This window comes from Acromyrmex echinatior, chromosome 7 (assembly GCF_024713525.1).
Source record: "Acromyrmex echinatior isolate Ae372 chromosome 7, ASM2471352v2, whole genome shotgun sequence".
NCBI lineage: Eukaryota > Metazoa > Arthropoda > Insecta > Hymenoptera > Formicidae > Acromyrmex > Acromyrmex echinatior.
In genome coordinates this window covers 4,150,918-4,161,358 of record NC_141858.1, presented here as the reverse complement: position 1 = coordinate 4,161,358, position 10,441 = coordinate 4,150,918, and the positions used below count along the sequence as shown (strand labels likewise).

Here is a 10,441-nt window from a genome sequence, read left to right as displayed (position 1 = left end):
TAGAAATTATATACGTGTACTTCGAAATTAGTTGCGTATTTCGGACCGATTTCTGAAGTGCTGCCTACTTTTTCTCCACAACCGCTCAACGCTTGACGACCGAACCGCTCACGCGCGGACGTACATCTCAAGAGCGTCACAGTATAAAAAACATGCTGCGATCATATCTTCCAGCAAATTGTCATGAAAATATTTTCCTTCTTACATAATATTTTCTTAATAATGGTGATTGAACATCATATTAATAAATAAATGCATTTTATTGAATGTAATATACTTTTAAAATATTACTTTTAAAATGTGCGACAATGCACTGCGCGGAAAGGTTCAAATGAAAGAACGGCATACGGTTGATATGATACACGACAGTAAAGAGAACTTCGTTTCCTTTTTAATTTAACAAAAGAATTTTCTTTAATATGATCAGTTACAAATTCAGAAAATATAATTAAATATTACATTAACAGAATATTAAATGCGGTCACCTTTTCCAAATTGTATTTGGAATCGCGGTGATGAAAAATCTCGGCGATTTTCTCGGCACTTCTCGAAAAGATCTGTCTTATAGCGGTTTTCACTAAGCGGTTAGCACGGCGGTTTTACGAAACGATATAGTAGCGAGACTATGACTCTAAGAACTCTAAGAAGGAGGAACGGCGAGATCGAAGCATTTATTGCTTTCGGCCTGGGCTTTCTTCTTGGGAAAAATCCAATAAAATTTTGCCACAATTGTAATTATTACGTGGCATTAGTTGTACAAAATTGATTGGCGCTTTGGATTCTTTTCTAACGACGTTCAACGTAACAGTCATGCGCGACAGAAAATCCGTACGTGGGATTGGTGACAGCGCGTGACGTATTCGTCGGAGTGCGGCGCTCGCGTGCGCGAATTGAATTGTTCTAGAAACTTTCGATTGTCCGTTGCCGATGCCTGTTTGCGTGTACCGAATTGTATTAAAAATACCAAAGTACGACGAATCCCTGACTTTGACGAGGATTAAGGTCAGGCTCGAGATGAAATCACGAGCTCACCTTATGCGTGCGTTTAATAACAATTACTGTCGGTCGATCGAAAGAGTTCTTACTTTTTTTCCGAATTACCGATCTCAAACAGTTATATATATATATATATATATATATATATATATATATATATACTACACATAGCTACACGATTAATAACCATATACGTAATTTTCATACGATGCTGTACGTTTATGAAAAGTATATCATTCAAAGTGCTTTAGTAAATGTATACACTTATAGATCAATGTATACGTTGACTAACAGCAAGTTACAATAAGTATATTTTACTAAATGAATACTCTGACTGTTATAGATATATCTTCGAATGCAAACATATATTTGAAATACATGTATACACGTGTAATGTAATAGCACTTTTTCCTTTGTTCGTAATACCATTTTAACTTAGGATGTTACATGTATTATCAGTACATAAATACATTGCACATACATATGTAGCTATTTCATTTCTTTTTATTGTATTTAATGGGCCTTTTACAATAATAAGCCATAAATCAGTCATAAATCAGAAGTAAGACGCTAAAAATTGACGATTGTGATTGATCAATTTTTTGTTTCTGATTTGCAACTAATAGCTTATTGTAGAAGGCCCATAATAAAAAGAGATAGCAGTTTCTCATACTAAGTTTTTCATGCAGATAATATGGACACATTAGTGAATATTAGAATTATATTTTATGTGCATTATGATGTACACGCGTTATAAAACATAAAATATATTTCTAATTGTGCGAGAGCGCACCGCGCGAACAGATTCGAGTGAGAAAACGGCACAAGGTTGATATGATGCACGACAGTGAAGAGAACTCCGTTTCATTTAATTTAACAAAAGAATTTCTTTAATGTATTCAGTTACAAAGTCAAAGGATATAATTAATTAAAGATCAGATTAACAGAATATTAAATGCGGTCACCTTTTCCAAATTGAGCTTGGAATCGCGGTGATGGAAAATCTCGGCGATTTTCCTCGAAGCTTCTCGAAAGTTTCGGTTTATAGCGATTTCACTAAACGGTTAGCACGGCGATTTTTACGAAGCGAGATTATGACTCTAAGAACTCTAAGAACTTTTTGGAAGTAAGTAAGGAGGACGGCGAGATCGAAGCATTTATTGCTTTCGGCCTGAGCTTTCCCTTTTGGGAAAAATCCAATAAAAATTTGCCACAATCGTAATTATTACGTGGCATTAGGTGTACAAAATTGATTGGCGCTTTGGATTCTTTTCTAGCGACGTTCAACGTAACAGTCATGCGCGACAGAAAATCCGTGCGTGGGATTGGTGACAGCGCGTGACGTATTCGTCGGAGCGCGGCGCTCGCGTGCGCGAATTGAATCGTTCTAGAACTTTCGATTGTCCGTTGCCGGTAACGACAACTTGTTTGCGTGTTGCGCAAAACGAATTGGTTTTAAAAAGAACAAAGAACGACGAATTTGATGATTTTAACGAGGATTAAAATCATGTTTGAGATGAAATCACGAGCTCAATTTGTGCATGCGTTCAATGACAATTAATGTCGATCGACTGAAAGAATTCTTGCTTTTCTTTCGAATTACCGATCTCGAACACTAATTCATATTCACATGCGTGTGTAATTACTTCATTTCTTTTTGTTACGTGCAACAAAAATATGTACTCTTTTTTCTACATTTAATAAAAAGAGATATGTTTTTTTATCGTCAAATGTACAGATATTAGTGATATATGCTTTTATATTTTCAATATCAGAATATACATACAACTAACATAAATCAAAGCTAACGAGAGTCAAACGTAGATGATCAAACATAACATCTTAAAAAAAATAATCAAATTACGAATCCTCTGATAAATCCTCATTTTATGTGTACATATACACGCATTATATATATATATATATATATATATATATATATATATATATATTATATATATATATGTATACATTTTTAATATTGCATATTTAAACATAGGAAATGCATAAATAGCTTAGTATTGATAATTTCTATCTGCAACGTATGTATATTCACACATTATAGTATACATACTCGTATATGCAATATTGTATAATATTGCCTATATGTGTATTATATTTAAGTACACACACTACTAATATTTTAACATGATTAACTTCTACATCTTTTTATTATACGTAGCAAAAAATGGTATAGCTATGTATATTATACATGGTGACATGAATATACGGCTCCACTCGTCCCGAGCAGATAGAGTGGACTAAACTGAGTAGGAAAATCATCTACCATTTTGCAATGCTCGCAATAATTAAAATATTATTCGCGCGTATTCGGCTATCTTTAAACGTTATATCTCGTTAATTATAATTATTGCCATATTAGTGAAGACATATAAACATGTTAGTGAATTAATGATATATGCAATATTAAAATTATATTTTGGGTACATTATTGTGTATATGTACATTATAATACATATAAAATATAATTATAATTTATATTCACTAATAATGTTTTTTTATATGTTACAACAATGTTTGAATTATCATAATATAATATACATACAATTTTCTATATTGGATATATAAGTCGACATATTAGTAATGTAAGTATTATAAGTATATATCTCTTTTTATTAGACAGAGCAAAACACATTATATATGTGTAATGTCGCATTCATTTATTGATAATATATTATCGTAACCTAAAATTGCATTGAATGTAAGAAAAAAGTGCTACTACGGCTTCGTATCGATGTAACTATTAATTAAAAATCTGTACTTTATGTATATTACAGATTTTTAGTGCTAGTGGTATGTATATATTGGAACACGGCCTACATTGCATGTGTACATAATACAACTGTATTTCTAAGGCCCTATTCTACAAATATAAGATTAACTCTATTCCGGTTTATTTTTTTCTCAATTCTAAAATTTTCCAAAATAAGATAAATCTTACATTTGTGGAATCGAGCCTAATACATGTTTTCGTCCCTCTAAGATGGTAATGTAGGAAATCGAATAAAAATGTCGATAATCGATCGATTTTTCTTGCATGATCATATTAATTCAGAAGGCGTAAGCATCTTATACATTGGAAATGAAAATCTGTAATATCGACTTTGATTAAGTTCGTCGCTCCAGCAGTCTCCTTAATCACCTTCTTTTTTCTTTTTCTTCTTGTTTTTTTTGTAACGTAATAAAAAGGTTCTCTAATCGCGTTGAATAGATAAATCGTTTAATAAATATTATGCACTTTGCGGGTTTTCTCTGTGTCCAGATCCATTCTTGGAATGCCAACGTTTTGTAAACCTTGCAGTCCATTTTTATCAAGCCGAGAAGCAGCCTAATACTGAGCTGTTCCTTCGGGCCATTTCTTTTTTATATTATACTACTTGCTGGAGGGGGGGGGGGGAAAGAAAATAATTATGAGGGGAGGAGAGATGGAAAAAATTGGTCGGTCTTCAATAACCGGAAGAATGGTCTTCTATATTTTATTTATATTGTAACCATTGTTTCTATTTAAATTGTTGGGTTGTTTTTGTATTTCTATTGCTTCTCTATTCTTTTTTGGAAAGTATGACGTAATGTTGACTATTGTAGTCGTTTTGTCAAACAGTATTTGATGTCCTGTTTCGATGTTGTGTTCTGATAATGCCGACTGCGTGGCATTTTAGCCTGACATCACGTTAGTGTTCGTTTATTCGTAGGTTGATCATTCTCCTGGTTTCTTCAATGTATACTTGCCCGCAGGAACAAGGTATTTTGTACTTGTATACTCCTTCGAAGATCTTTGAGGGACCTTTAGGATTTCTTACAATTTGTCCTATCTTTTTAAGTGATTTGAGGATATTTCGGATATTGTGTTCGTTTAATATCCTGCCAATCTGATCTGTTGTTCCTTTGATATGGGAGAATAGATAGGATCCTTTTGTCTGGTTGTGTGTCAGAGACCGTTATCTTGTTTGCATGTATGTTTATTGATTATTTTGATTATTATTTTTTTTTTGTCGTGTTCGTTTTTCTATAAAGCTAATTTTAGGTAGTTTAGTTCTGTAGATATTCTTTGTCAAAGATGGTGAAAGCTCTATGTACAAGTGAGTAATTTTTGACTACATAGAATCTTTATATAGAAGGCACTCATATAGAAGCTTCAATAATAGATACATTGTTTTATTTTAAATTTTCCTTTTATTTATTCCCTGTTGCACAAAAGATGGCTCCCCATCAACAGAAATCCCGGTTTATTGCTCGGCCTCGATTTCCACATCCCCTCCTCATCTCACACGCGAACAATAGAAATATTCGTGCAACGCGAAATCCAACGCTCCACGTCCCTTGTCCCCGCAAATCTGGAACGTGACACTCGACTATAGTGACTCTACAACTGCGTGCATAGGCAAATTGCTATAACTTATTTTTATTTACTTACAAGCTAAATGCCTTTGTCCTTATTGAGCAAGGTCAAGATGTGAGTGCTGTGTATGCTCACTCATAATTCAATCGATTATGGTCGAGAAGCTCTGTCTTCATCATTAAACAGTGTTTGAGACTTTTCGCACTTCGCACTTCCGTAATATCTTTGAAGGATCAATATTAGAGCTCAATTAGACTGAACTTGCCGTAGGAAGTGAAAAGAGTCGACACGTTTGTTCTCAAAGAAAATATATTTATCATACAGTTTTTCTTGTGTGTGCTCATACTTGGTTCGTTATAATGCTACCATTTCGTTGTACAGGGTCGCTAACTACGTTATATCGTGGCGCTACTATTCTCTCGAACGTTATCTCCTAATGTATAATAATTACATCGAACACGCAGTATGACCACTACATGCATAATATAAAACTAAACAACGAATGATGCTTATCAATAATACTTATTTTAATAATAAAACTGAATTTAATACTTTTTTTCGGAATTATAATATTTTTTGGCGCAATAACCCTAACAGCACTTTGAGATACTGAGAATAATCTGAGATTATCGCAAAAGTATAATTGCGATAACCTCGGAACAATTTCAAACTTACTAATTGACGTGGAACGTTCTTCAGAGAATGATCGAATATCCGGAATACTGTCTCCTATAGAATTTCTCACGAATGTCTACAGCTTCAGAGCAATATAAGGATATAATAAAAACGAGAATATTACAGTATATCTTATATGCGCACACATATTCGCAATCGTAAGGCATGCGCGCTCACGTATCGCATAGGATGGGTTGTATTATTAATTTTTTATTAATTGATTTTTACTGCAAATTTTTATTACAAAAGCACGCACCGAGGTGATTACAGATATATGAATCATTGCTTCTAAAACGAATACTATATATACACAGTGTATAACATTGTGGATTCTCAATGATAAGGTGGCTCCCGAATATAACCTGACAAGCTTAAGCCTGCACTAACCTGACAAGGATTATGTCTAGGAATCATCCTATCGTAGATCCACAATGTTGCACACTCTGTATATCATACCAGAGTCCATTCGGGAGGGTCAACTTACGTATATCTGTTATCATCTCGATGAATTTTCCGACGATATATCATTTGCTGGAATCAGTGTCTAGCAGTTGATGGGTCTTTTTTGTCAAACAATTCTTCAAACTACACGATAAATTCGCTGCATTATAGTAGCCCATTTAACTCAGACTGTGACAGAGGAACTGTTTTCTTTGAATTTACTTCGATGCAACAGACAAGCAGGAGAAGACCGGAAGAGGAATTGCGTATGCAGATGGCATAGATATACATACTGTTTCCATATCTGAGATGAAACGTCAGACTTAAAATTATACGCAGCATTTCGTATTAAGTCAAATTTGAAATTATACGCGCGCGATAGAAAACAGAGTGATACTCTGCGAGATATTATTGTATTAATCTCAGTTTATTAGAGTCGTTTGAGATAATCATAGTACAATCAATATGAAGATAACATGATACGCAGGATATCATATGCTTAGGGAAAGGGCCTAGTAAGAAAATCATCAGGTTCTAATAAGGTTCTGATAAAAAAAATCCTAATCAGACAATCTTAATTATTGACGTTACATTTACAATCACGACCTTACTAGAACACCTGATAAGTGCTTGATCAGACGTCATGGCATACTCAAGTGCAAAGCCTGACCAAAATTTCTGCTTGGATATTGCAACAGAATTAAAAACAAAAGAATATCAACAATAATAAACGATCTTATTGATCGTATATATGAATAAACAATAAATAACAATCTAAAGCTTGTAACTGTCGAAGCTAGATTTTAGATGCCTTAAATAATTTACATGTAAATTTATATATCACATATGTAATAATTTGAACTGCGCGCCGAATTACATTTTCGAATTTAGAAACGCAACTGAACTACTACAATATCATAAATTAAATTCAGCAATTTAATTTTAAGCAAGCAATTTAACAACATAACTTAAAAATATAGGGCTCTGAGAATAAATCAACTGAAGGGAGATAAAAAAGTCAATTAAGAGCCTACGCGGTTGTTGGTGTGCAAAGTTATTTATTTATTCATCGAATAAATCCGCATCAACCGACGTTTTCGGTCCTTTTCAATGCAAGAATTAATTAATTAAATAAATTATATGCTTTAAATTATGGTATACATAAAATTAGAATCAATTTATCACAATTTAAAATACAAAAATACGAAATATATATCTGGGATCATTTTGTTACCGCAATGGAGCCAGTAATTATAAGAGTAAGACACAAGTTCAAATGTAACAGTGATCAGGCAGATTGACCCAATGTGTATAACTTGTTGTATACTAATTCTGATAAAATAATGATTAAGCTGAGCCTTATGATGTTTCGATAAATTATCAAACTATAGAAATAATACAGTAGTCACTACTCCTAAAACAGATATAATGTATCTTAATCAATTACGAGAAAGATATAATCATTGTGTCTCAGACTTTAAGCAACTTAATAATTTGATTCTCAATCAGACATCCTATTAGAAAGATGTTAATATGCTGAAAATCTACAAATAAATTTATTGCAAAAAATATTACCTCAGCTAGGAGTCGAACTCACATTTCGTGCGAGCGTCCTAAGTCTTTAGACTATCGAGACCTTAGTAATATTCTTCGCAGTAATTGGCAAATGTAAGAACCAGTTCTTACTATTTCAGACGACATAAATAAACAATAACAAACGATTTTATTAAGATCGTATATGTGAATACACAACAAATAAGAGCCTGAAGTAACGGTCAAAGCTGGATCTTAAATGCTTACATGTTATAATTTACATGTAAATTTATATACCACATGTATAATCGTTTGAATTAATAAAAGCAAAAGCATTTCAATTACACATATTGCACATTTTATATATATACGTATATATGCATATACTGTAACCATACTTGCAAGCGACGGCATAACTTCGTGCTCTTAGATCTTCTTTTACTTAAAAGTACTCTAATTCCAGAAAAATAGAAGATAGATTTTGACAGTCAGATAGATTTTCCACAAATATCAGAACTTCTCGTTAAATAAGTTGGGCGCTAGGCACAAGAGAGCGTGCCACTCTTTTAATAATCTTTTCTACTTTTACTTGAAATTAATCCGCGACGGCAGGGATAGGAAAATTGTCGGAGGGCGAGAGAGGTGGGTTGCAAGAATCATACATCGAGTAATAATGAGATATTACGACTATTCTCAAGATCTCAAGATAGCGTGCAAGAACTCGTATCCTAAAGAATACACATAACCCGGAAGGGTAACGTCGACGCGAAGCTAAACGTTAATTCGAAAGCGTACGATCATAATAATCATTTCGGCATGGCATAAACAATTATTATAACAAGACAAAATGAAAGCTTAAAATAATTCGATTGTGGCAAGAGAGGCGAGTGCGACTCGGCAGCTAATAATTCACCTAATAGTAATGTTTGGGAGGATGGCACGTGTCTCGCAATTTCACGGATTCAGACGGCGGCTATTAAATTGGCCGCTTATTGCCACGTGAGTTTTTTTGCGAAGCTATCCGAAACTACGAACCTGAATCGGCAGCTTTACAACAGTGACGGTAATGCTCGTCTTATGCTTTGCTACGGGATCCTTCCGCTATCCTCCTCGTCAACTCGTCGGCAGCAACTTCGCATGTCCTTTTACAATATTGCGGCTCAGCCACAGAATAAATGAGGCCTGGAAGCTCCTCACGGATTCATGCAGGCGTTCGGCCCTCTTATGGGGGGTCGTCACGCTGATTAGTTCCTGTCGATCACGCCAGCGCATGCCGCACAGGTCCTCGCGGGCCACGAATCCTTGCATCTTAGAGCGCACAATACAATTTTTCCGGGGCTCCTTTTTCGCCTGAGGCTCCTAAATTTCTCGGGCTGACGCGGGATGTTCGGGCCGCTTTTCCACTGGCTCTGTGTCGGAGACATATACCCCTGACTAGTGTCTGTAATGTTTCCAGTAGTTGGGAGTTCTCTCTTTCCGTCGCTCTGTAAGGAGTGTAATAGAGATTTAAGGTGACAGCGGATTATAAAACAAATATATGAAATGGTACGACCTGCGTGTCCGGGCTCCCGGATAGGCCTCCCCGCACAGCATCGCCTCTTCTCTCTTCTTGGCGTTGCAGTCTCCTTTCTCCTAATGATGGGAGGGACGATACAGTTACAGAATGAAATTGCAGTTACCGAGCACGATCCGAGGGCGATACTAAGTCTAAGTCTGAGGCTGACTAATACAGAACAATGTCCTTAATGAAAAAGAAATTAAGCAAAAACATGTTGTTTTTTTTCTCAAAAACTCAATTAAGTAAGTAGCGTACGTTCTCATGTGCGCGCTCGCTCTCCGAGCCGTGAGGACGTGTGATTCCCCTGCTGACGATCTTCGACAGTGACTGACGAAATTTTCACGTCACAATACATATACATATATATGTATATACATATACATTGTACTAGTATTTCTCACAATTTATAGCTGTTAATGCTATACATAATATTTAACAAATGAACTAAGTTCGTCATATATTCTATAGTAGTCGGACATCACCCCTTTGTGTCTTATTATTATTTTAATCGATTCGGTATATAACCAATCATTATTTTCATACAGAGGTGTAACGCTAACCAAAGGTATCATTATATACAATGAGATATTTAAATTATTAATTAGTTCGTCGTTCGTTTACTTCGTACTAACTTCTATACTTGATTATAGCATGTATCAAAATCAATCTTTATGTAACTGTATTTGATATTTTTGTCACTAAGTAGAAATTTAGAACATTTAAAAAATTAGAAATGTAAAATCTTTATTTATATTAAAAAATCAAAAATTGACATATATTTCAATTTCTGTATAGCACAGTCATTAAGAAAACATCAAATGAAAAATAAAATAAGTTTATATGAATCCACTTGTAGCTCATTATTGATTCCTTGCGAT

The 10,441-nt window shown here is 34.4% G+C and overlaps 1 long non-coding RNA gene across 2 annotated transcripts; it reads right to left on the bottom strand.

The window, feature by feature from the left end:
- Positions 1-4,099: 4,099 nt before the first annotated feature.
- LOC147909024 (uncharacterized) lies at positions 4,100-10,383 on the bottom strand. Of its 2 annotated transcripts, XR_015545804.1 has the most exons (3): positions 9,819-10,358; positions 5,432-9,746; positions 4,100-5,351 (listed from the first exon to the last, which is right to left on the bottom strand). It is a non-coding gene; the product is annotated as an uncharacterized LOC147909024 (long non-coding RNA). The 2 variants fall into 2 exon arrangements; XR_015545803.1 differs by lacking the exon at positions 4,100-5,351 and having other exon boundaries at positions 5,648-9,728; positions 9,819-10,383.
- Between the last annotated feature and the right edge of the window lie 58 nt (positions 10,384-10,441).